The sequence below is a fragment of the Ranitomeya variabilis genome, chromosome 2, assembly GCF_051348905.1.
Source record: "Ranitomeya variabilis isolate aRanVar5 chromosome 2, aRanVar5.hap1, whole genome shotgun sequence".
Taxonomy (NCBI): domain Eukaryota; kingdom Metazoa; phylum Chordata; class Amphibia; order Anura; family Dendrobatidae; genus Ranitomeya; species Ranitomeya variabilis.
This window is the reverse complement of record NC_135233.1, coordinates 297,111,458-297,136,647: the sequence shown is the minus strand read 5'-3', so window position 1 is coordinate 297,136,647 and position 25,190 is coordinate 297,111,458.

Below are 25,190 nucleotides of genomic sequence, written 5' to 3'. Positions count from 1 at the left end.
AGGATCGGCATGCTCCAAATATCTCCAACCAAGACCTACAATTGCAATGGTGTGGTGAGCCAATTTCTACCTTTTTCTTTCTTTCCAATGGCCCACCGGAGTCATTGTTACTGATCTGTGCACTGATCTGGTCATTTTTCCCCACCACCCAAAATGCCTTTGAGGAAACTAACGTTGCCATTCAAAGCTCAAAACATCCTCATTTATTCTGTGTTGTCAATATATTGTTATGAAAATTTTATGCAAAATATGTAAACACTTTATTGTTGTGCAAATGATGGTAAAATATGTTTTACTAAAAAGCTCATTGTGAATATGTATTTATGTATATATACACAAAAATGCAAAGGAAATGTTTAAAACATGGAAGATAGATAAGAGTTGAAAATGTAAATATTTGTAATTTTCTTATTTTCTTTTAAGTACAAATATTGTATCTGCTTTAATGATATTCGTGTGCATACATTTGAGTTTTATTTATTTTTAGTAAGCAGGAATATTTCCTAATTTGTACACCAAAAAAGCGTTTTCTTATTTTTTTTTCTCATTTTACAGGCAATGTGATAATTCTTATGAATAAAATGAGGATCTTGAAGTCTGGTGTGCAGTGATCAGATAGGGATATGATTATATTCATTTCTCTTGTGACACCTTTGTTCTCTACATGATTTTCATTCGGCTAGGAACTTGGACTGACAAACACCGTCTAGTTTTGTTCTCTTTCAAAATCTTGTACAGTACATTATCCTTGTCCTTTAAATCTTTGAAGCTTGGTTCATATTGAAAACTGCAGTTGGCTTTGCAATTTTAGAAGGATCTGATGTTTCAGATGCAATGATAAGAAACATTTGTCAAAAACGTTCCTATTTGTCACATTAAATGTTTCTGATTATTTAACATTAGGATTCTTAGGAAGCATTTTTTTTAACTGTTAATGAATATATTTAACCCCTTAACATACTGTATACAGCGGGTGAAGTATTGAACATCATTAATTTTCTAGGTAAATATAAGTCTAAAGGTGTTATGTTATTGGCATGAAATTCTCATCAGATGTCGGTAACAACCCATCATATCCGCAAAGTCAAAGAAATCAAACCATAGATGTCCATAAATTAAGTTCAATACTTATTTTGCCTGCTGTATTCTATATAAACATATTAAGTATAGGGTCACACCAACATAGATTTTCTCAACCGAGAGAAATGGGTAGGTTATGCTAATGACACTCTGATCAAACTCTGGTCAGAGTTTCATCCAAGTGTCAGCATAGTGTGATCAGATGGTCTCAAATGTAAGAGTTGGAGCACACTATGAGAAGAAAATGGAGAACAAAATTTATCTTATTCTTTGAATCCACAGAAATCGGGCTGCACACTTTTGTCATCCGAGTGCAGTCCAATGATTTCTACGCACACATAGACTTGAATGGGTGAGTCTTGTCCAATTTACACTTCAAATCACAGCATGCTTTGATTTTTTTCTCACGCCAAATTGGTACGAGAAAAATAAAAAAAAATTAATCAGCACTGCTCCATTACAGATCATTTGTCTCAGTGCTTTCTGCTAAATAAAATTCATATACCAATGCTGTGCTCGAGCCCTAACTAAAAACTAGGCTACTACTCTAATTGGTAGGATGAAGTGAGATTTCTGATACCATCTCTTAAACCTTTAGAAAATGTGTTCAAAAGCAAAATCTCCATATAGCAAATGAAGCTTTGACATTCAGTTGGTGACATGCAACATAATCATGAAAAATTAATTGCTAACCACCTATTCACGTGTCAGATTTGCTTCGGAAATTTTTTTTCATTACTGAGAATCTGTCACCCCCAAAGTGCAAATGAAACTGCTTAAAAACATTTATATAGGTGAACTTTGCCCCCATAAAAATCACACCATGCATATATAATACTAAATACTATATTGGTAGAAAAAATAATAATTTGACATGCAAGGGGGAGGGGACATTTTGTTGAACCCTTGGCATGGGCTATGGCTTGGTTCACCATTACACCCTCTGATTTGCATACTGCAGCTAGTCCCTTGTCTTAATTCACCTCTCTAGCTGGGAAGAGAGAGCACTATCAAAAATGAATCCTCGTTTCTGCGCTTGTTCACTGACATTGGTGGAGCACAGTTGACATTGTCAGTGCATTCGTGCGCACACTGTGACTGTGGGCGTGCTTTGATGTATTGATACTGCCTGTTTGAGGCCACTGCTCGATAGACCCGGAGGTGTAGCGAGCGGCTTTGCATAGGAGGAAAGGGTGCCAGAACATCCCCATGACTACATTGTATATAAAGGTTTAAACATTATAATTTGCACTTCAGGGGTGACAGACTTCCTTTAAAGGGAATCTGTCAGGAGGTTTTGCTACTTAATCTGAGAGCACCATAATGTAAGGGCAGAAAGCATTTGTCAAAGCTCACCAGGGAGGGTGGGCTCTCTAGCCCTTAGGGCCGGGTGGACACATGGACCCCACGCGTCGATACAGCAAGTGTGAATGCATGTGGGCAGTGAAAACTTTATAGGCTCACCAGGGATCAGCAGGGCAGATGAAGTAGAACCCAGAAGGGATGCATGCAAGCACAAACATAAAACACAAGCAGCACAGATGATGGAGTTTTGATCAAAAGACAGAGGTGTGTGTCAATGGGCCTTAAATATTTCTAGGGAGATAATGTCATAGATCCATGCCAATTATCCTGCAAAATCAGATGTGGAGCACAGCAGAGGTCAGCGTACCCAGGAGAAGGGAGGTGAGACCAAGACACCCAGGATAGCGTGTAACAACCTGATTTCAGGGAGTAGTTACTTGTCCAGCAGTTGACTGTAGTTTTAATACAGTCAGTGTTTTATCAACAAGAGATTAATCAGATCCAGACTAGATGTTGCATGCCAGGCAGTCCAGTTAATTTATGCAATCCTCCCCCCACCAACAATTAGCAGCTTGTTGACAATGTATAGTGTACACAGAAAGCTGCCAATTAGGGGTGTGGGTAGAGTTATGCAGAGCTCAGCATTGATAGCACTTCTTTTCTTCCTTTTATAATAATCTTTTTTTATTTTTTATATAGCGCTAACATATTCCGCTGTGCTTTACAGTTTGCACACATTATCATCGCTGTCCCCAATGGGGCTCACAATCTAAATTCCCTATCAGTATGTTTTTGGAATGTGGGAGGAAACCGGAGTACCCGGAGGAAACCCACGCAAGCACAGGGAGAACATACAAACTCCTTACGCTGCAAAGCTGTAGGGCTAACCACTGAGCCACTGTACAACAGAGAAAACAGGGATTTTATCAGAACTGAACCAAGCAGTCCAGTGAGTGATACATCCCTGGAATCTCAGAGTCTGTCCTTAATCATATGCTACTCTCAGATTCTTAGCAAAATAATGCTGACAGATTTTTTTTTAAAAATCATTAGTTGACCATAAATAAATATTTAAGGACAGAATTATAGAAACTTGTAAAAGCTAACTATTTTTTTGTATGCCACGCGAAATAAAAAAAAAGAAAACAAGGTAAATTGTAAAATTGCTGTTCTCTATCCCACCATGAAAATATACACATGCAATACATGTTATTTACTGCTATTAAAAAGAACCAATAAAAATGACATTTTGTGCATGCTTTTGAAAATAAAGGCTAATCAGTAATTTACAGTATATGTACTCCAAAATACTGCCTTTAAACAGCTTTCATATAGCTAAATCAGGAGACATTTAGAAAATGTTATGACTTTTAGAAGGAAAAGACAACACATATTTTCAGGGGTTAAAGATGGTTTAGGTAATTTGGACACAAAGCTCACTGTCTACACAAGGAAAAGACATATGCTTTTAGCTCCATTAGACCATACAAATATCCAATGTAGGCAATCCTCTGTGAGTTAAACAGCCATAACCCCAGGATGATACATCTTTCTTACATTTTGGCAATGAAAAGTTTCAATCCCATCTAAACGTAAGAATTTAATACCAATGAAGACTGCTTGGTTGATAAACTATGAAGAAAACAAAAGTAATTACAATTTTCTATCAATATGCCATAAATGTCCCAAATGGAAACATACCTTTTTGAATTTTTGGATGAGTAAAACCAATAGCTGTAGATCAGAACTTCCCTACAGGTGGAGCACACAGCAGTAGAGGTATGGCCTTGTATTGTATTATTATACTGCTTATGAATCTTTTTTTTTGCCTTTTTGTAAATTACCTTTTATAGAATTCCAGACATAATAGATAACCAATAGCCAAGCTGTTAAATATGAATAATGGCATGTTGGTTATGAATAATAAAAAAAGTCTTAAAATGTTCTAAAAGATCAAGGTGAAGCAAAGGTTTGGTGAAAGCTGTCAGAAAGATCTTTTCCTGTCTGAATTATCCAGTAAGAAGATCACAGATATCAAGCGCTGAAGTCCATAAATGGATGACTTTGCAACTTAACTTTTATAGAAAATAAGTATAAAGTGTCTTTCTTCAACCTGCATTTGTTTTTTGAGAGTCTTGGGTTTAACCCCTTCATGACCCAGCCTATTTTGACCTTAATGACCTGGCCATTTTTTGCAATTCTGACCAGTGTCCCTTTATGAGGTAATAACTCAGGAACGCTTCAACGGATCCTAGCGATTCTGAGATTGTTTTTTCGTGACATATTGGGCTTCATGTTAGTGGTAAATTTAGGTCGATAATTTCTGAGTTTATTTGTGAAAGAAACGGAAATTTGGCGAAAATTTTGAAAATTTCTCAATTTTCACATTTTGAATTTTTATTCTGTTAAACCAGAGAGTTATGTGACACAAAATAGTTAATAAATAACATTTCCCACATGTCTACTTTACATCAGCACAATTTTGGAAACAAATTTTTTTTTTGCTAGGAAGTTATAAGGGTTAAAATTTGACCAGTGATTTCTCATTTTTACAACAAAATTTACAAAACCATTTTTTTTAGGGACCACCTCACATTTGAAGTCAGTTTGCTGGTTCTATATGGCAGAAAATACCCAAAAGTGACACCATTCTAAAAACTGCACCCCTCATGGTGCTCAAAACCACATTCAAGAAGTTTATTAACCCTTCAGGTGTTTCACAGCAGCAGAAGCAACATGGAAGGAAAAAATTAACATTTAACTTTTTAGTCACAAAAATTATCTTTTGGCAACAATTTTGTTATTTTCCCAAGGGTAAAAGGAGAAACTGGACCACGAACTTTGCTGTGCAATTTGTCCTGAGTACGCTGATACCTCATATGTGTGGGTAAACCACTGTTTGGGCGCACGGCAGGGCTCGGAAGGGAAGGAGCGCCATTTGACTTTTTGAATGAAAAATTGGCTCCAATCTTTAGCGGACACCATGTCGCGTTTGGAGAGCCCCCGTGTGCCTAAACATTGGAGCTCCCCCACAAGTGACCCCATTTTGGAAACTAGACCCCCCAAGGAACTTATCTAGAAGCATAGTGAGCACTTTAAACCCCCATATGCTTCACAAATTAATCCGTAAAAATGAAAAAGTACTTTTTTTTCGCAAAAAAATTATTTTAGCCTCAATTTTTTCATTTTCACATGGGCAACAGGATAAAATGGATCCTAAAATTTGTTGGACAATTTCTCCTGAGTACGCCAATACCTCATATGTGGGGGTAAACCACTGTTTGGGTGCACGGCAAGGCTCGGAAGGGAAGGCGCGCCATTTGACTTTTTGAATGGAAAATTAGCTCCAATCGTTAGCGGACACCATGTCGCGTTTGGAGAGCCCCTGTGTGCCTAAACATTAGAGCTCCCCTACAAGTGACCCCATTTTGGAAACTAGACCCCCAAAGGAACTTATCTAGATGCATAGTGAGCACTTAAAACCCCCAAGTGCTTCACAGAAGTTTATAACGCAGAGCCATGAAAATAAAAAAATATTTTTCTTTCCTCAAAAATTATTTTTAGCCCGGAATTTTTTATTTTCCCAAGGGTAATAGGAGAAATTGGACCCCAAATGTTGTTGTCCAGTTTGTCCTGAGTACGATGATACCCTATATGTGGGGGTAAACCACTGTTTGGGCGCACGGCAGGGCTCGGAAGGGAAGGCATGCCATTTGGCTTTTTGAATGGAAAATTAGCTTCAATCATTAGCGGACACCATGTAGCGTTTGGAGAGCCCCTGTGTGCCTAAACATTGGAGCTCCCGCACAATTCACCCCATTTTGGAAACTAGACCTCCCATGGAACTAATCTAGATGTGTGGTGAGCACTTTGAACCCCCAAGTGCTTCACAGATGTTTATAACGCAGAGCCATGAAAATAAAAAATAATTTTTCTTTTCTCAAAAATGATTTTTTAGCCCACAATTTTTTATTTTCCCAAGGGTAACAGGAGAAATTGGACCCCAAAATTTGTTGTCCAGTTTCTCCTGAGTACGCTGATACCCCATATGTGGGGGTAAACCACTGTTTTGGCACATGCCGGGGCTCGGAAGGGAAGTAGTGACGATTTGGAATGCAGACTTTGATGGATTGGTCTGCGGGCATCATGTTACGTTTGCAGAGCCCCTGATGTGCTTAAACAGTAGAAACACCCCACAAGTGACCCCTTTTTGGAAACTAGACCCCCCAAGGAACTTATCTAGATGTGTGGTGAGCACGTTCAACCCCCAAGTGCTTCACAGAAGTTTACAATGCAGAGCCGTGAAAATAAAAAATAATTTTTCTTTCCTCAAAAAAGATGTTTTAGCAAGCAATTTTTTATTTTCACAAGGGTAACAGGAGAAATTGGACCCCAATATTTGTTGCCCAGTTTGTTGTGAGTACGCTGATACCCCATATGTGGGGGTAAACCACTGTTTGGGCGCACGTCAGGGCTCGGAAGGGAAGTAGTGACATTTGAAATGCAGACTTTGATGGAATGGTCTGCGGGCGTCACGTTGCATTTGCAGAGCCCCTGATGTGCCTAAACAGTAGAAACACGCCACAAGTGACCCCATTTTGGAAACTAGACCCCCCAAGGAACTTATCTAGATGTGTGGTGAGCACTTTCAAACCCCAAGTGCTTCACAGAAGTTTATAACGCAGAGCCATGAAAATAAAAAATAATTGTTCTTTCCTCAAAAATTATGTTTTAGCAAGTTATTTTTTATTTTCGCAAGGGTAACAGGAGAAATTGGACCCCAATAGTTGTTGCCCAGTTTGTCCTGAGTACGCTTGTACCCCATATGTGGGGGTAAACCACTGTTTGGGCGCACGTCGGGGCTTGGAAGGGAGGGAGCACCATTTGACTTTTTGAACGCAAGATTGGCTGGAATCAATGGTGGCGCCATGTTGCGTTTGGAGACCCCTGATGTGCCTAAACAGTGGAAACCCCTCAATTCTAACTTCAACACTAACCCCAACACACCCCTAACCCTAATCCCAACTGTAGCCATAAACCTAATCACAACCCTAACCCCAACACACCCCTAACCACAACCCTAACCCCAACACACCCGTAACCCTAATCCCAACCCTAACCCTAATCCTAACCCTAATCCCAACCCTTACCCTAATCCCAATCCTAACCACAACTGTAACCCCAACACACCCCTAACCCTATCCGTAACCCTAACCACATGCCTAATCTTAACCCTATTTCCAACCCTAGCCCTAATTCCAACCCTAAATCTAATTCCAACCCTAACCCTAAGGCTATGTGCCCATGTTGCGGATTCGTGTGAGATTTTTCCGCACCATTTTTTAAAAATCCGCAGGTAAAAGGCACTGCGTTTTACCTGCGGATTTACAGCGGATTTCCAGTATTTTTTTGTGCGGATTTCACCTACGGATTCCTATTGAGGAACAGGTGTAAAACGCTGCGGAATCCGCACAAAATTGACATGCTGTGGAAAATACAACACAGCGTTTCCGCACGGTATTTTCTGCACCATGGGCACAGCGGATTTGGTTTTCCATAGGTGTACATGGTACTGTAAACCTGATGGAAAACTGCTACGAATTCGCAGCGGCCGATCCTCTGCGGATCCGCGGCCAATCCGCTGCGGATCCGCGGCCAATCCGCTGCGGATCCGCAGCCAATCCGCTGCGGATTCGCGGCCAATCCGCTGCGGATCCGCAGCCAAATCCGCACTGTGTGCACATGCCCTAACCCTAACCCTAACCCTACCCCTAACCCTAGTTCTAACCCTAACCCTAGTGGAAAAAGAAAAAAAAATATTTTCTTTTTTTTTATTATTGTCCCTACCTATGGGGGTGATAAAGGGGGGAGTCATTTACTATTTTTTTTATTTTGATCACTGTGATAGGTTATATCGCAGTGATCAAAATATACCTGGAACGAATCTGCCAGCCGGCAGATTCGGCGGGCACATTCGAAAGATGGCGGCGCCCATGGAGAAGACGGACGGTCGCCCGGAGGCTCGGTAAGTATGAGGGGGGGGATCTGAGCATGGGGGGTGGATCGGAGGACGGGGGGGTGGCATCGGAGCACGGGGGAGTGGGCAGGAGGACGGGGGAGCGGACAGGACGACTTAGGTGGGCGGACCACATAACGGAGGACTGGGGAGGAGATCGGTGGGTGTGGGGGGGGACAGATTAGGTTTTCCAGCCATGGCCGATGATATTGCAGCATCGGCCATGGCTGGATTGTAATATTTCACCAGTTTTTTAGGTGAAATATTACAAATCGCTCTGATTGGCAGTTTCACTTTCAACAGCCAATCAGAGCGATCGTAGCCACGGGGGGTGAAGCCACCCCCCCTGGGCTGAAGTACCACTCCCCCTGTCCCTGCAGATCGGGTGAAATTGGAGTTAACCCTTTCACCCGATCTGCAGGGACGCGATCATTCCATGACTCCACATAGGCGTCATGGGTCGGATTGGCACGGGTTTTCATGATGCCTACGTGGCGTCAAAGGTCGGGAAGGGGTTAATAATGAAAAAACAGAAGAAAGCTTGATCTCTGCTATAATGTCTAACAACCAAGGTGTCACAGGGTTACCGCGATGGAGAGGAGCCAGAAGACTGCAGTGTCTGGTTGCTTCCACTCCGGCGCTGAGAAGTAGCACTTTTCCATCTTATTAAACTTGTTTATTTCTTCCAGCAGAACAGGGGTTAATTGGCCATGTTGGAAATCCCTGTTCTCGGTTAGCCACTCGTTTTCCCTAAATAATCTGGGCTCTATTACTAATAAAAAAAAATCACAGAGAAAAAAGCAGAGATGGTTACCTGCTGAAGCCTCCAAACAAATGCACCAGCAGGGCGCATCGGACCCGATTAATTACTAATTACTCTATTACTAATCCTCATCAGAGTTAGCTTTTTGCTGCATGGCTAAAAGAGGGAGAGAAGTTGGTATGAAAAGGAGAGCTGGAAGTATTATTATTAGTGACTGTTTGGTTTGTACGTGTGGTAATTCCTTATCCTTCTCTATTTTGTTTTTTCCCCTTCCTGCACACCCCGGTGGATTCCTCTATTATATGTGACTGAATATTTTGTGTGTCTGGAGTTTTCCGTTAACCCTTGTCTTTGTTGCCCTGTTTGTCGGGTTGGTGTACTGAGGTGCACAGTATTGCCCCCTCTTCCCTGGGTGGGGGAAGAGAACAGACAGAGGGCTATCTTAGAAGATGAAGTAAGGGCGGAGGCCCCAGCGCCTTCGCCATCTGAAGTATCCCAAGGAACAGGGCGAGATAGAGCGCCCCCAGTGTTAGTGCCAGGAAGGAGCCCCTGGTCACCCGACATTGTGTAGTGACACAAGGTTTCAAGACTATATACCAAGACTTGGGGTTAACATATTACAAGAGGACAAAAAGAACATGTAAACTAAGCAAGCTGCAGAACATCTAGAAAAATCTAAGGAAATATTTATATTTTGGGAATATAAGATGCCCTCAGGTTTTAAAAATCAGGAAAAAGGGAAATATTTTATACAAATCAAAACTTTCTTGGTGTCTGGTCCAAAAAGGGAGGCATTAATGCTACTAACAGTGTGCAAGTCATATACCAGGGGAGTAGAATACCAATGCAACTGTACAGGAGAGCTCTTCTCCAAACATAAAAACACAAAGGACCCTATTCATCAAAGCATTTACACCTGAATTCTGACTTAAAAATCTTTGAAATGATGCAAAGGTTTGGCACAATGCAAGGCTGCTCTAATATTTTGCATCTTTTGGTGCTTTGATGCCATTTTTGACCAGTGCTGACAAAATGGACACAGCTGGAATGGGATGAGGTATGGCAACCCCTGTTCCTACAATTGATGACAAGCGGCGGCACTCACTACATCACAAATCTTACTCCAATTCCTGAATGGACTAAGATTTGTGTTGAGGCACACACCACTTTTCAGACAATCCTGATTCATTAAAAGATGTGTACCTTTTCATGAATCAGGAGAGCATGACTCCAGGACATCTTCTCATCAAAAGCGGCGTGCAAACATTATAATGATAAGTAACTGACCTTGTGCACATTCTAAAGACTTTTTCTTGCTAAAAGGTGTGTTTTGGTTCCCCCCAAATATGCTTTTAAATTCAATATTTCTTATTAAAATAAGATACATCTGAAAAATTCAAAGGTGATATTGAAAAGTTGCAAAATAATCAAATTATTAAATAAAAATACAATTTAAAAATGTAATTAAGCATAGAGTTTTATCAAATTATTTCAAAAGTAGAAGCAAATGACAGAAAAAAATATATATATATATTTTTTTTTACATTGCTCATAGAGTAATTGACAGTGCTGGGAATGTTATTGAAAACCACATTGCATCTCCACTGCAGACCTGCAGAGGCCATGCTGCAACATCAACAGCAGCATTTACTGGTGTGGATATCATTGTGACCAATGAGCAGAGATGCTGCATGGTTCAGCCTGTTAAAAAAAAAAAAGCGAAAAAACCATACGATGATTAAAAAGTACTTGTTCTAGAAACAAAACCAGACAAGCAAAATGCGGCAACGAGTGACTAGGCAATGTATTGCACATGGCTAGTCTATTCAAAAAAGTTACTTCAAGTAAAACTCGTTAAGAATATCTGTATTTCAAATATCTAAACATGTATAATCATAATGTGAAATCACAGTATCCAGCATGGCCCTTATCCAGAATGGCCCTAGCCACCATGTGTTTGATCCAATCTTGGCCCCAACATGGGTTTTGCATATGATTATAAAAGCTTCCTCAGTCGGTGCTTGAGAGTTTTTTGTACTTATTGAATACTAGCTGAAGAGCCCGGCATTGCCTGGGCATAGTAAATATCTGTGGTTAGTTATAGCACCTCACTTCTCTTATTTTCCCATCACGCCTCTCATTTTTCCCCTCACATCTCTCATTTTCTCCCTTACACCTCTCATTTTCCCCCTCACTCCTCTTATTTTCCTCCTCACTCCTCTCATTCCCCCCCTCACTCCTCTCATTCCCCCCCTAACACTTGTCATTTCGACCTCACATCTGTCATTTTCCGATCACTCCACTATTTTCCCTCACTCCTCTCATTTTGCACTCACACCTTTTCATTTTCACCTCACACCCCTCATTTTCACCTCACACCTCTCATTTTCCCCTCAGTATATACATGTTTGTCATCTCCCTTATATATAGTATACACCTGTATGTCTTCTCCTGTATAGAGTATATACCTGTATGTCATCTCCCCTGTAAATAGTATATATCTGCTGTATGTCATCTCCTCTTGTATATTGTATATACCTATGTGTCATCTCCTCCTGTATATAGTATATACCTGTATGTCATCTCTTCTGTATATACTATATACCTGTATGTCATCTCCTCCTATATATAGTATATACCTGTATGTCATCTCCTGTATATAGTATATACCTGTATGTCATCTCCCCTGTATATAGTATATACCTGCTGTATGTCATCTCCTCCTCTATATACCTATGTGTCATCTCCTCTTTTATATAGTATATACCTGTATGTCATCTCCTCCTGTATATAGTATATATGTGTGTCATCTCCTCCTGTATATAGTATATACCTGTGTGTCATCTCCCCTGTATATAGTATATACCTGTATCGACTTTTATATGGCGAGGTTGGTGTATGTGTGGTGAAATGTTTGCTGAGGGTGATATGTGTTCAAGCACGTGGTAGTGTGTGGCGCATTTTGTGTGTGTGTTCATATCCCCGTGTGTGGTGAGTATCCCATGTCGGGGCCCCACCTTAGCAACTGTACGGTATATACTCTTTGGCGCCATCGCTCTCATTCTTTAAGTCCCCCTTGTTCACATCTGGCAGCTGTCAATTTGCCTCCGACACTTTTCCTTTCACTTTTTCCCCATTATGTAGATAGGGGCAAAATTGTTTGGTGAATTGGAACGCGCGGGGTTAAAATTTTGCCTCACAACATAGCCTATGACGCTCTCAGGGTCCAGACGTGTGACTGTGCAAAATTTTGTGGCTGTAGCTGCGACAGTGCAGATGCCAATCCTGGACATACACACATACACACACACATTCAGCTTTATATATTAGATTGCAGTAGTCCAATCACATGGCCCAATAGCCTAATAGCCCAAAATGCAACACATTCTCCCATAATGCCATAGTGTGTATGCCAGGGTGGTTGGATATGTCATATCTGATTAAGATGCCAGAGTCGGCAATGGACTCATGGGTCAGAACACGCAAATTGGGGACCCCCCAAAATTGACATAGGGTCCCCCTATAATTACTAATCAGCAAAAGCTGTGCAGACAGCTGCAGGCTGATATTAATAGTCTAGGAAGGGGCCATGGATACTGCCCCCAAGGCTAAGAACATCAGCCTCCCCAGAAAATGCCAATTCTGACACTTAGCCTTGCTTTTCCCACTTGCCCTGTAGCAGTGGCAAGTGGGGTGATAGTGGGGGGTTGATGTCACCTTTGTATTGTCAGGTGACTTCAAGCCTCGAGGTTAGTAATGGAGAGGCGTCATTAAGACGCCCCCATTACTAACCCCATAGTCATATTGTGAGAAAACAGACACCCAGAAAAAAGTACTTCAATTGAAAGAATGACACAGACTCCTTAAGGGTATGTGCACACATTAGGATTTCTTCAGGAATTTTTGCGTTTTTTTTTTCGGATTTCCCCAATAAAAACGCTATAATACCGCATTAAAAACGCATACATTATGCATCCTATCATTTAGAATGCATTCTGCATTTTTTGTGCACATGTTGCATTTTTTTCCGCAAAAAAAAAACACATTCTGGAAAAAGAAGCAACATCCTTATCCGTTCCTTATTTTTGCGGATTTTTTGCGGATTTCCCATTAAATTGGAGTGTCAGGAAAAACTGCAAAAAACCCACATAAAATCCACAAAAAACGTGTAAAAACCGCAAAAAAAAAACCGCAAAAAAAAAACCGCATGTGGATTTCTGGCAGAAATGTCCGGATTTTGTCAGGAAAATTTCTGCAAGAAATCCTGACGTGTGAACATACCCTTTTCTGGACAGCTGCAGGTTGTTATTTTTAAGCTGGGGGGCCTAAATCCATGGTCCCTTACCAGCCTGAGAATACCAGCCCACAGATGTCAGCTTTAGCAAGGCTGGTTGTCAAAAATGGGGAGGACCCCACACTGTTTTTTTAAATTATTTATTTAAATATTTTAAAAAACAGCGTGGGGACCCCTCTATTCTTGATAACTAGCCTTGCTGAAGCTTACAGATGAGGGTTGCAGCCCTCAGCTGCGAGTTTTGCCTGGCTTTTTATCAAAAATAGGGGGAACCCATGCAGATTTTTTTTTTTGATTATTTATTTACAGCGCAGGAGCGGCAGATGAATACTCCCATCATCTGCTCCTGCTATCACTGTTATTAGCGGCAGCAGATGTCGGATGATAAGAGCAGTAGTCTCATCAGCTGACACCAGTGACCAGAAGTAAACTTTATACCTCCGATCACAGCTGAGTGCTCACGTTGTCTTTTGACAGCATGGGAACCGCGTCTCTCTGACCAGCAGGGATGGTTTCACCGTCGATCAGAAGCGGAGTTTGCCGCGCGTGTCAAACACTGTATTGTTGGTCCCCCTATTCAAGTGAATGGGGTTCGGGTCTTCTCTGCTGGATGACAGGCTGTATGGACGCATCATGCAGCCTGCCATCTAGATGTAGCGGAGCCGACTGTGGTCACATCCTGCTGTCCTTGACTTTTCTGCAGCAAATATGCTGCAAAAAAGTCAACCTGCCCTTACTGTCTCTTCCTCTTTCTTTACAGTCCCAGGAAGTATAATACAAGGTTTATTGCCTCACAGAACTGGGCAATTTTCACATCATGCACCAGTGTATTATCATCTAACTCAAATAAAGAGTAAGGCTATGTGCACACGTTGCGGAATGGGGTGGCGAATTTTCTGCACAAAATCTGCATCTCCTGGCAGAAACCGCAGGTGCAAATTTGCTGTGGATTTTATGCGGATCTTGTGCGGTTTTTATGCAGAATTGATGCGGATTTTGTGCGGATTTTCTGCCGTTTTTACCCCTGCGGATTTCTATAATGGAAGGGTGCAGAAACGCTGCAGATCCGCACAAAAGAAGTGACATGCACTTCTTTTAAATCCGCAGCTTTTCCGCACAGCTTTTTTTTTCCCATTCATTTACATTGTACTGTAAATCACAGTGCGGTTCTGCAGCGTTTCTGCGTGGAAAAATCCGCTGTGGATCCGCACTAAATCCGCATCGTGTGCACATAGCCTCAAGATTTACCTCAGACATTGTTTTCGCCTCCTTTATTAACCTCATGTACCGGTGTAGTGTCATCTACCTCACATACACAGGGAAATTTTACCATAGATATTGTTTGCTCCTCTATTATTTATCTCATGTACTGGTGTATTGTCATCTACCTCACATACAGAAGGAAGTTTTACTTCAGACATTGTTTGCTTTTCCATTATCTACCTCATGTACTAGTGTAATGTCATCTACATCACATACAGAGGAAAGTTTTACCTCAGATATTGTTTGTTCCTCCATTATTTACCTCATGTACAAGCCTTACACATTGTCACTGTATTCACACTACATACAGTACATGGCCAACATCTCAGACACTGATGGTATTATATCTCACATGTGATGTCTGCAGCTTCTCAGTCCTGGTGATTGTGGGGAGTGTGTGGGAGGAGGAACAGTACAAGGGCAGTCATTTGTATGTGTCCACGTTCAGGAAACGCTGCGTTTTGACGCAGCGTTGAGCCGCAGTGTCAAAAACGCAGCGTCCAGATGTTACAGCATAGTGGAAGGGATTTAATGAAATCCCGTCTCCACTGTGCATTAAAAAACGCATGCGTTTTTCCCGCAAAAACGCATATGCGGTGCGTTTTTTCAGAACGCAGCATGTTGCTACAATGAGCAAAACACATTATACAAACAAAAAACGAGTCTTGCTAGTAAATAGAAGTATATATGAACACATTTTATTAGTTGAATAAATCACAAAAGATATTATTAAAAAAGGGGCTTAAAAAGAGCACAGAAAATAGCCCAAAAGGTCACAGAGCAATAAATTAGTACAAAAAATACAAAGATATACCAGGTAAGTGACAACAATGAGCAAAACACGCAGGAACACCGCAGGTGACCTGCCAGTGACCTCAGGTGCATTTTTGGTCAGGATTTTACCTGCATAAAATCCTGACCAAAGCCTGAAGCAAACCTGACCGTGGACACATACCCTTAGTTTGCTCAAGAGGGAGAAGCAAAAAAGGTGTCTGCCATGTTTCTTTTATGTGTTTTCCCTCTTATTTGATATGATTTTGGTGCAGATAAGTAGCACATATTTTAACGCTTTTTTAATGCTTTTTTAGAGAAAAGCCTTGATTCTGCGCTTAGGAATGCAAGGACGTTCTTTTTTCTTTGTTTTTTTCATGCTCCACATAGAAGCCTATAGCAAAAAAAATGCACCAAAACCGCAGAGATCAGCAGCGTCTTTAGATGCAAAGAGGGTGGAGATTTCATGAAATCATATCCACTGTGCTTGGACATTTAGTCCGTGTTCATATGTAGCATAAATGTTGCCTATTTTCTGCTGCTTTTTTTGCAATGTCCAAGTAAAGTGGATGCGATTTAATGAAAAATGTGCCCCCTGTGCATCTAAAAACATGACTGAACTGTGTGGTTTTGGAGCTTTTTTTTCTCTCTTGTCTTCTATGTGGAGCCAAGAAAAACTGCATGCAAACGCTAGTTACGTTTTTAAGTGCAGAATCAAAACTTTTTTGTATTATGAAAAACACACAAAAAACAAAAATACATTATAAATGCGGCTTCACATCTGCACAAAAAAACCATCAAACAAGGGGGACACGGCATAAAAATGCATCAATAGTCAGAGAAGTTTGTTTCTGTGTAGTTTCGTGCGGACACTCGCAGAAAACAAAAAGCCGTGTTTATGTAACATATGCACACAGTGTTACAGACACAAAAAAGTCATATGTCATATAGTGAAGCCACATAAAGATAAGAATGTTCTGGCAGCTTGAACTATGAATGAATGAAAAAAAAATTAACCCATAGGTCCCAACAGTAGGATGCACAGATGACATTGCACTGACCCTGACTAATCAGAAGCAGCAACAGGTTCGCCAGAACATTAGGGTACCGTTACACTAAACGATTTACCAACGATCACGACCAGCGATACGACCTGGCCGTGATCGTTGGTAAGTCGTTGTGTGGTCGCTGGGGAGCTGTCACACAGACAGCTCTCCAGCGACCAACCATGCCGAATTCCCTGGGTAACCAGGGTAAACATCGGGTTACTAAGCGCAGGGCCGCGCTTAGTAACCCGATGTTTACCCTGGTTACCATTGTAAATATAAAAAAAAAAACACTACTTACTCACCTTCTGATGTCTGTCACGTCCCCCGCCGGCGGCTTCCCGCACTGACTGTGTCAGTGCCGGCCGTAAAGCACAGCACAGCGGTGACGTCACCGCTGTGCTCTGCTTTTACTTTACGGCCGGCGCTCACAGTCAGTGCGTGAAGCAGACGGCGGGGGACGTGACAGACATCAGAAGGTGAGTATGTAGTGTTTTTTCTTTAACATTTACAATGGTAACCAGGGTAAACATCGGGTTACTAAGCGCGGCCCTGCGCTTAGTAACCCGATGTTTACCCTGGTTACAAGCGAACACATCGCTGGATCAGTGTCACACACGCCGATCCAGCGATGACAGCGGGAGATCCAGCGACGAAAGAAAGTTTCAAACGATCTGCTACGACGTATGATTCTCAGCGGGGTCCCTGATCGCAGTAGCGTGTCAGACACAGCAAGATCGTATGTATATCGCTGGAATGTCACGGATCGTGCCATCGTAGCGACCAAAGTGCCACTGTGAGACGGTACCCTTAGAGATTTGCATCCTCCCATCAAGCCACCAAGTAGGACTGATCTGCTGCACTGGAGACCGGTGAATCGATGAGCTCATCTGTAGTCCCAACTGTCCTGGATACACAGGACAGACCCTGATTTGGGTCTACACCCTGTGTTCTCAGACATCTGTGGAATGTCCCTCACTACTACTGCCATTCTGACATCTCCTGCTGCCAGGAAAATGAAAGAAATGGTAAATGAGCGTGGATTGGGGTTTGGCGGGGCATGGCCACAATTAGTTCCTCTTTCTGTTTTTCAAAAGTTTTGAGGTATGCGTATTAGGCTACTTTCACACTAGCGTTGTGTGACGTACGTCGCAATGCGTCGTTTTGGAGAAAAAACGCATCCTGCAAAGTTGCCCGCAGGATGCGTTTTTTCTCCATAGACTTACATTAGTGACGCATTTTGACGGATTGCCACACGTCGCATCCGTCGTGCGACGGATGTGTCGTGTTTTGGAGGACCGTCGGCACAAAAAAAGTTCCATGTAACTTTTTTTGTGTGTTGCGTCCGCCATTTTCAACCGCGCATACGCGGCCGAAACTCCGCCCCCTCCTCCCCGGACTGCAGAATGGGCAGCGGATGCATTGTAAAACTGCATCCGCTGCCCATGTCCTGCAGGGCCCGTCAGTAGGTTGGCCCAACGCATTGCGACGGGCCCGTTCCGATGGATCAGTGTGAAAGTAGCCTTACTATATAGTGAGTAGCCGGGAGCATTATTACTAGGCTGGATCCTGACTGACAAAGTGCTGCAGCAGTCCCCACCACTGACAATGGCTGCCTAGGTGATCTCTAGGGTCATAGTTGGTGATTAATCTCCATAGGTGCAAAATGTTGTTTGGCTGAAAAAGCTAGTAAATATTTCACTGCAGATCATTAGATGCTCCCATATTGGACAGCTCTCCCTGCTGCTGGTCACACATAGCAGCTCCTGTATATTCCCCCATTTCTGTTATTATAGGTTGACCTTGGATTTTTGGTTGTTTTAACCATTCAGCCCCGGTCTGTTGATAGTATGATTTTGCACGTAGTTACCTGAAGTTTGTTGATGTCATATATTTTAATAAAATATAATGGAAAAAATTCCTGGCTGCTGGTATGAGTGACCTTGAATTTACTGAGCATTTTAAGTATTTGGAACATGTCTGTGGTGTTTTTCCTTATGTGAAGAGCTTCTAGTAAAATGTATTATATCCACCCCCCTTTATGGCATGGGTCCTGGGACATGATTCAATGTGTTTGGGAGATGCAGGTGCATCCCTCTAAAGCAGAGACGTGTTGCAGGATGGCTAGGGTGCATCCCATATTTTTTGTAAATTTAAGGCATTAGAGTTAACATGTTTTTAATATTACACTCAGCATGTGATTTATGTATTTTCAGGAAATACAATAAAATACAAAATATGTTATTTTTTTATGGGGCTATGTAGTCTGTGTCATGTGTTAATAAATGAGGGTCCATCCTATATCCAGAAGTCATGCATTATGATGTTCCTTTATTAATACTCCTGCAAATATAGCAATAAATTATTGAGTGTTAACACTGCCCCATTGACGAATGGCCAATCACTTGATAACGCCCAGTTGCCGATTACACATATGCTTCCAGGAATCCTAACTGAGGAACAATGCTATTCAGAGTTCCAAAAACAAATGTAATGTGGAGTATTTAGTGAAACAGACATGTGAGATGAGTTTATTCCTCCTCTTTATTTCTTGCCAGATTCACAAAAAGCCTGCAAATTATGCTTCTTCTGACCCCAAAGGTTTTTAATGGGGTCTGTGAGGTGCCATTGCTCTGTCTATTATTTGACATGAAAAATAGATCAGCATTAAGTGTTAAAAATATCAGAATCCACATCTGAATGGCGCCTCTCACACAGTTGTAAGCTCTTCCTGGGACTGAAAAATGAAAATGGTGATGTATCAACATGGACACAAAGTAACAACATATTTTCATGATATTAGTGAGTCTGTCATTAATGTGTAAAAATCCTTTCTTACCTACAGGGAATTGGACAGATCCCTAGATAATTTATTTTACAATGTTTTATGATGCCAGTAACCCTGTCAGTAACACTTTTAAAAAAAGAAAAATGTTCAACTCTTTCTTTTATATGTCAAGTATTTCTACCAATATCACATCCTGTGGGAACGCAACCACAGCTTTACAGCTATAGCAATAATGTAAGCTTTTCAATCTTGGAGATGGAATCTTTGGGGATACAAACCTAACAAATCTGAACAGGGAAATCCAGTTGTTTCTTTTACTCTAAGAAAGGGAACATTTGCTTAGACTGGAATCACACACACGAGTGGATACAAAAGAAAGAATAGCCATCAAACTTTTCTTTATACTTGTAGTCAATTTATAGCTTTATCTTAAAAAATTGTGGCAAAACTATGTGTGCTATAGTATTTACTTCAAGCACAGCCTGACTACCAATGACCTCACCATGTGGGCATTTAATGGCCATAGTAGTCAGGTCAGTTGTGTTAGTGACATTATCACTTCTGGCCAAACAGAGACCAGCGGAACAGTGCCAATAGAGAGAAAGGTGGATTACAATATTAATTGTGTTTTTTTCCTTTTTGCAGCGAAGGTTCCCATTGATAACTGGGAAATCCCTTTATATCGCTTATAATCAGGTACGGACTGGGGACTGGCATTTGAAAGCACACAGGCCCATGCTGTCCCTGTCCCCAAGCACCAGATGGGATATATTACTAATATTACCCTGGATGGAGGAAAGGGAGATTTTCTACAAGACCAATATTTCTAATGATACCCGTGGCCTGCTGGGGTAAGTGACGGAGTCCGCAACTTTGTGCTCTGTCAAAACTCTTAACAGTATGGGTATCTTGAGAACACTGATTCTGTTAATAATGTAGCAGACAAGGCAGCCCACAACCAAACAGGCCCTTCTGGCATTTGCCAGAATTACCAGATGGCCAGTCCGGCCCTGCTTATAATAATTTAATAGCTCCTCAACAGAGGTACAGTATTCATAATAATTCACATGGGTACAGATTGGTAGCAAACCAACCAATTGAGCAGAGGTCGGTATGACTGTAGACACATTGTTGCAATGTAGCAGAGCTACACATATCAGAAGGCACATTAGGGTAATGTAGGAGAGCCCAGCAGCAATATAATGAAGCTGAGCATGTGTGAAGATACTGTAGCAGTGCAATAGAGCTCAGTTATGTGGAAGATCTAGTCTGTAAAGAGCTGAATACTTTAAAAAGTCTGATAGGATATTGCAGGGTAAGATGTAACACAGCTAACACAGAATAGTAGAGTTGAAATATCAATAACTAGCTGAAGAGCCCGGCGTTGCCCAGGCATAGTAACTGACTGTGGTTAGCTATAGCACCTCACGTCTTTCATTTTCCCATCACGCCTCTCATTTTCCCCCTCACATCTCTCATTTCCCCCACTCCTCTCATTTTCTCCCCAACACCTGTCATTTTGACCTCACACCTGTAATTTTCCCCTCAGTATATGCCTGTATGTCATCTCCCCTGTAAATAGTATATTCCTGTATGTCATATCCTCATGTAAATAGTATATACCTGTATGTCATCTCCCCTGTAAATATTATATACCTGTGTCATCTCCTCCTGTATATACCTGTGTGTCATCTCCAGTGTATAGTATATACCTGTATGTCATCTCCCCTGTGTATAGTATAGACCTGTATGCCATCTCCCCTGTAAATAGTATATTCCTGTATGCTACCTCCTCCTGTAAATAGTACATACCTGTGTGTCATCTCCCCTTTATATAGTATATACCTGTGTGTCATCTCCCCTATATATAGTATATACCTGTATGTCTCCTCCTGTATATAGTACTGTATATACCTGTGTGTCATCTCCTCCTGTATATAGTATATACCTGTATGTCATCTGCTCCTGTATAAAGTATATACCTGTATGTCATCTCCCCTTTATATAGTATGTACCTGTATGTCATCTCCTTTATATAGTACAAGCTTTGTTATACTGAGAATGTCCTTTGTTGCCTATATTAACCAATCAGAGCTCAGGTTAATTAACTGTAGCAAAATAGAAGCTGAGCTGTGATTGGTTGCTATTGTCATCCTGATAAATCCCCAGCCAACAGGAAGCCCTCCCCCCTGGCAGTATATATTAGCTCACACATACACACAATAGACAGGTCATGTGATTGACAGCTGCTGTATTTCCTAAATGGTACATTTGTTGCTCTTGTAGTTTGTCTGCTTATTAATCAGATTTTTATTTTTGAAGGATAATACCAGACTTGTGTGTGTTTTAGGGCGAGTTTCATGTGTCAAGTTGTGTGTTTTGAGTTGCGTGTGGCGACATGCATGTAGCGACTTTTGTGAGATGAGTTGTGTGTGGTGACATGCGTGTAGCAACTTTTTTTGTGTCGAGTTGCATGTGACAGGTTAGTGTACCAAGTTGTGTGCAGCAAGTTTTGCGCATGGTGAGTTTTGCGCATGGTGAGTTTTATGTGTGGTGCGTTTTGAGTATGTGCAAGTTTTGTGTGAAGCAACTTTTGTGCATGTGGCAATTTTTCCGCGTGTGCAAGTTTTGCATGTGGTGAGTTTTCCATGAGATGAGTTTTGCATGTGGCGAATTTTGCGCTTGGCGAGTTTTGAGTGGCGACTTTTGTGTTTCGACTTTTATGTGGCGAGGTTGGTGTATGTGTGGTGAAATGTGTGCTGAGGGTGGTATATGTGTTCAAGCACATGGTAGTGTGTGGCGCACTTTGTGTGTGTGTTCATATCCTCGTGTGTGGTGAGTATCCCATGTCGGGGCCCCACCTTAGCAACTGTACGGTATATACTCTTTGGCGCCATTGCTCTCATTCTTTAAGTTCCCCTTGTTCACATCTGGCAGCTGTCAATTTGCCTCCAACACTTTTCCTTTCACTTTTTCCCAAATATGTAGATAGGGGCAAAATTGGTGAATTGGAATGTGCAGGGTTAAAATTTTGCCTCACAACATAGCCTATGACGCTTTCGGGGTCCAGACGTGTGACTGTGTACAATTTTGTGGCTGTAGCTGCGACCTGCGATGGTGCAGATGCCAATGCCGGACACAAACCAGATAATAGAAAACTTGGCGGTGGAGCTGGGATAGGTGAGTAACACAGTTAATATTATTGTTTATTCATTTGAATAGGGATTCTTAAATACTGGGCTATGTAAAAAATATATGTGGTGCTACAAACCAGAGCAAAGCAATTGTTATAGTAAGATATCCCTATAATTGTGATAGGTAAATCAGATTTTTTTTTAAAGGTGAAAACTTTTTTCCCCAATTTTTTAATTCAAGAAACCAATTTAAAATTGAAATATAAGTTAATTAATGAGCTTGGGCCAGTTCTGGATCAAAGGCAGTCAGTCAACAGAAAATGACTGGTCACACTATGCACAGACATTTGGTGCACCCTTGGCATGGCCCAACAGTTAAGTACACTTTCCCAGCTACTTGTTGTCCAGGTCTGGCTTTATTGGTGGGAGAATATAAATGGAAAACAAGTGAAGGGGCACTCAATTATTTGTCAGTCATAACAGTCCATCGAGCACCTTTGATTGGTTGAAACAGTCATTTTGCGTGGATAAGCTACATTTAGTATTGGACTAATGCACTTTATGATACATCTTATTTCTTTTTTTTCTTTCAATTCTTTATTTATAATTTTCATAAAGGTTACATGTAACTCATGTCATGACTTATCATATAAGAATCAATTGTTTGTAAAACTGGTGAGATTATGCATTTCTGGTTAAACAATATCTCGAGAAAACCAAACATAACAGAACAACCTAACAGACATAACATGTTGGGTCAACTAATCTTTCCCAATCCAATTTGTCCAGAGGGACCAGATTTTTAGATTTTTAAGAAACGGTCATGAGAAAGCGTTTCCCAGCTTGTCAATTCTTCAAGTCGGAAAATATCCCTAACCTTCTCAATCCAATTCTCCAGAGATGGTGGGGTTGTTTGCCTCCATTTCAAAGCAATGACATATTTTGCCGCTCCCAGTAGTAGCGTTGGGAGATCATGTTTCTTAGGATTAAAGTTTGGCATGGGGAGAGACAAGAGAACTTCTGGAGCGGTGTGATCTGATTTCAAAATTCCCACGGCCTTCACAGAGTTATTGATTTGGTGCCAGAAGTTCCGAAATTTCTGACAAGACCAAAAGATGTGAGTTAATATACCCCTAGTTGACTTACATATCCAACTCAGTGGGGAATCAGCCAGGCCTAAATGATAAAGTCTCTCCGGGGTATAATACCATCGTAATAATATTTTATATGCAGATTCTTGGAGTAAGATGCATCTAGAAAAGCCATGGGAATTCTGGCAATATGTATGGCATGATAATAGGATAGAAGATCCGTAAGGCACAGACCCCCAAGTTGATTCGGGAGAATAAGTGTTTTAAAGGGTAATTTCGCTTTTTTAGATTTCCAGATTAATTTTGATATAGTTTTATTTAATGTGTTAAAGAAAGATTTTGGAAGTGAGATAGGGACCATGTTCATAACATAGAGAATTTTAGGAAGGATGTATGACTTAAATATATTCACTCTACCTATCCACGACAACAAGGGCAGACTGAAAGAGGTGAGAAGGTTTCTAATATTCACCAAAATAGGGGAAAAGTTATGTAGGAAAAGAGAGTCCGGGTCTTTAGAGATAAAAATTCCTAGATATTTAATTTTGTCATTAGGCCATTTAAAAGGCAAACTGTTTTTCAGAAAATGAATATCTGATATATCTGCTGATATGTTGAGGGCTTCAGACTTATCAAGGTTAATCTTAAACGTAGATAAATCCCCAAATAACGTGAAGATTTGCAACAATTTTGGAAAAGCTGTCTTCGGGTTAGAAATCAATAGTAAAAGATCGTCCCCAAAGGCCGCAGCTTTCATTTCTAGTTAGTTGATTCTGACACCCCTAATATCGCTGTCTTGCCTAATATGCTGTAAAAGTGTCTCCATGACCATGATAAATAGGGAAGGGGAGAGAGGGCAACCCTGCCTCGTACCATTACCTATCTTAAAGGAGTCTGATAAAATTCCATTAACTCTGACTTTGGCCGTAGGTTGAGCATACAAAGACATTATAGCTTCAATAAAAGCTATCATCTCTCCCCTCCTTAGGAATTATTGTAACATAAGCTTCTAAGGTCTGGGGAGGAGGGGTTATGCCTTGCAGAAAGGAGTTAAAGAGTTTAACTATGCATGGAATTAGAATGTCTGCAATTTTTTTGTAGTAAATTATGGGGAAGCCATCTGGGCCTGGGGATTTCCCATTCGGGATTGACACTAAAATATCTGTCACCTCTTGGATCGTGACTTCTTTAAGTAGTATAGTTTGACCCAAAGGGGAGATTGCTGGTAGAGAGAGTGGTGCAAGGAAATTGTGTATGTTCTGTGAAGCCTGAAGGGGGTCTACCATAGAAGCAGGTGTGTCTAGATTGTATAGCGAGTGGTAGTAATTCTGAAAAGCCTTAGTGATATCTTTTAAGTCATTGATTCTAATGTTACCATTTAAGAGAATCTGCTTTATGAAATATTTTTCCTTTTGTTGTGCAAACATTTTGCTAGTGGTAATGTTTAGTAGGTCTTTGAGTCGACTTCGCAGAGAGCAAAGATCAGCCAATGTACGTTCAGACCTATCTTTCTTGTGGAACCTTTCCATCAATCCAATTTGGTGTAAGAGAGAAGAGATTTCCCTATCTCTTTTTTTTTTTATGTGGGCGCATAATGCTATTAATTGAGGTAGTGCAATTTTCTAATATATTTTCTCTA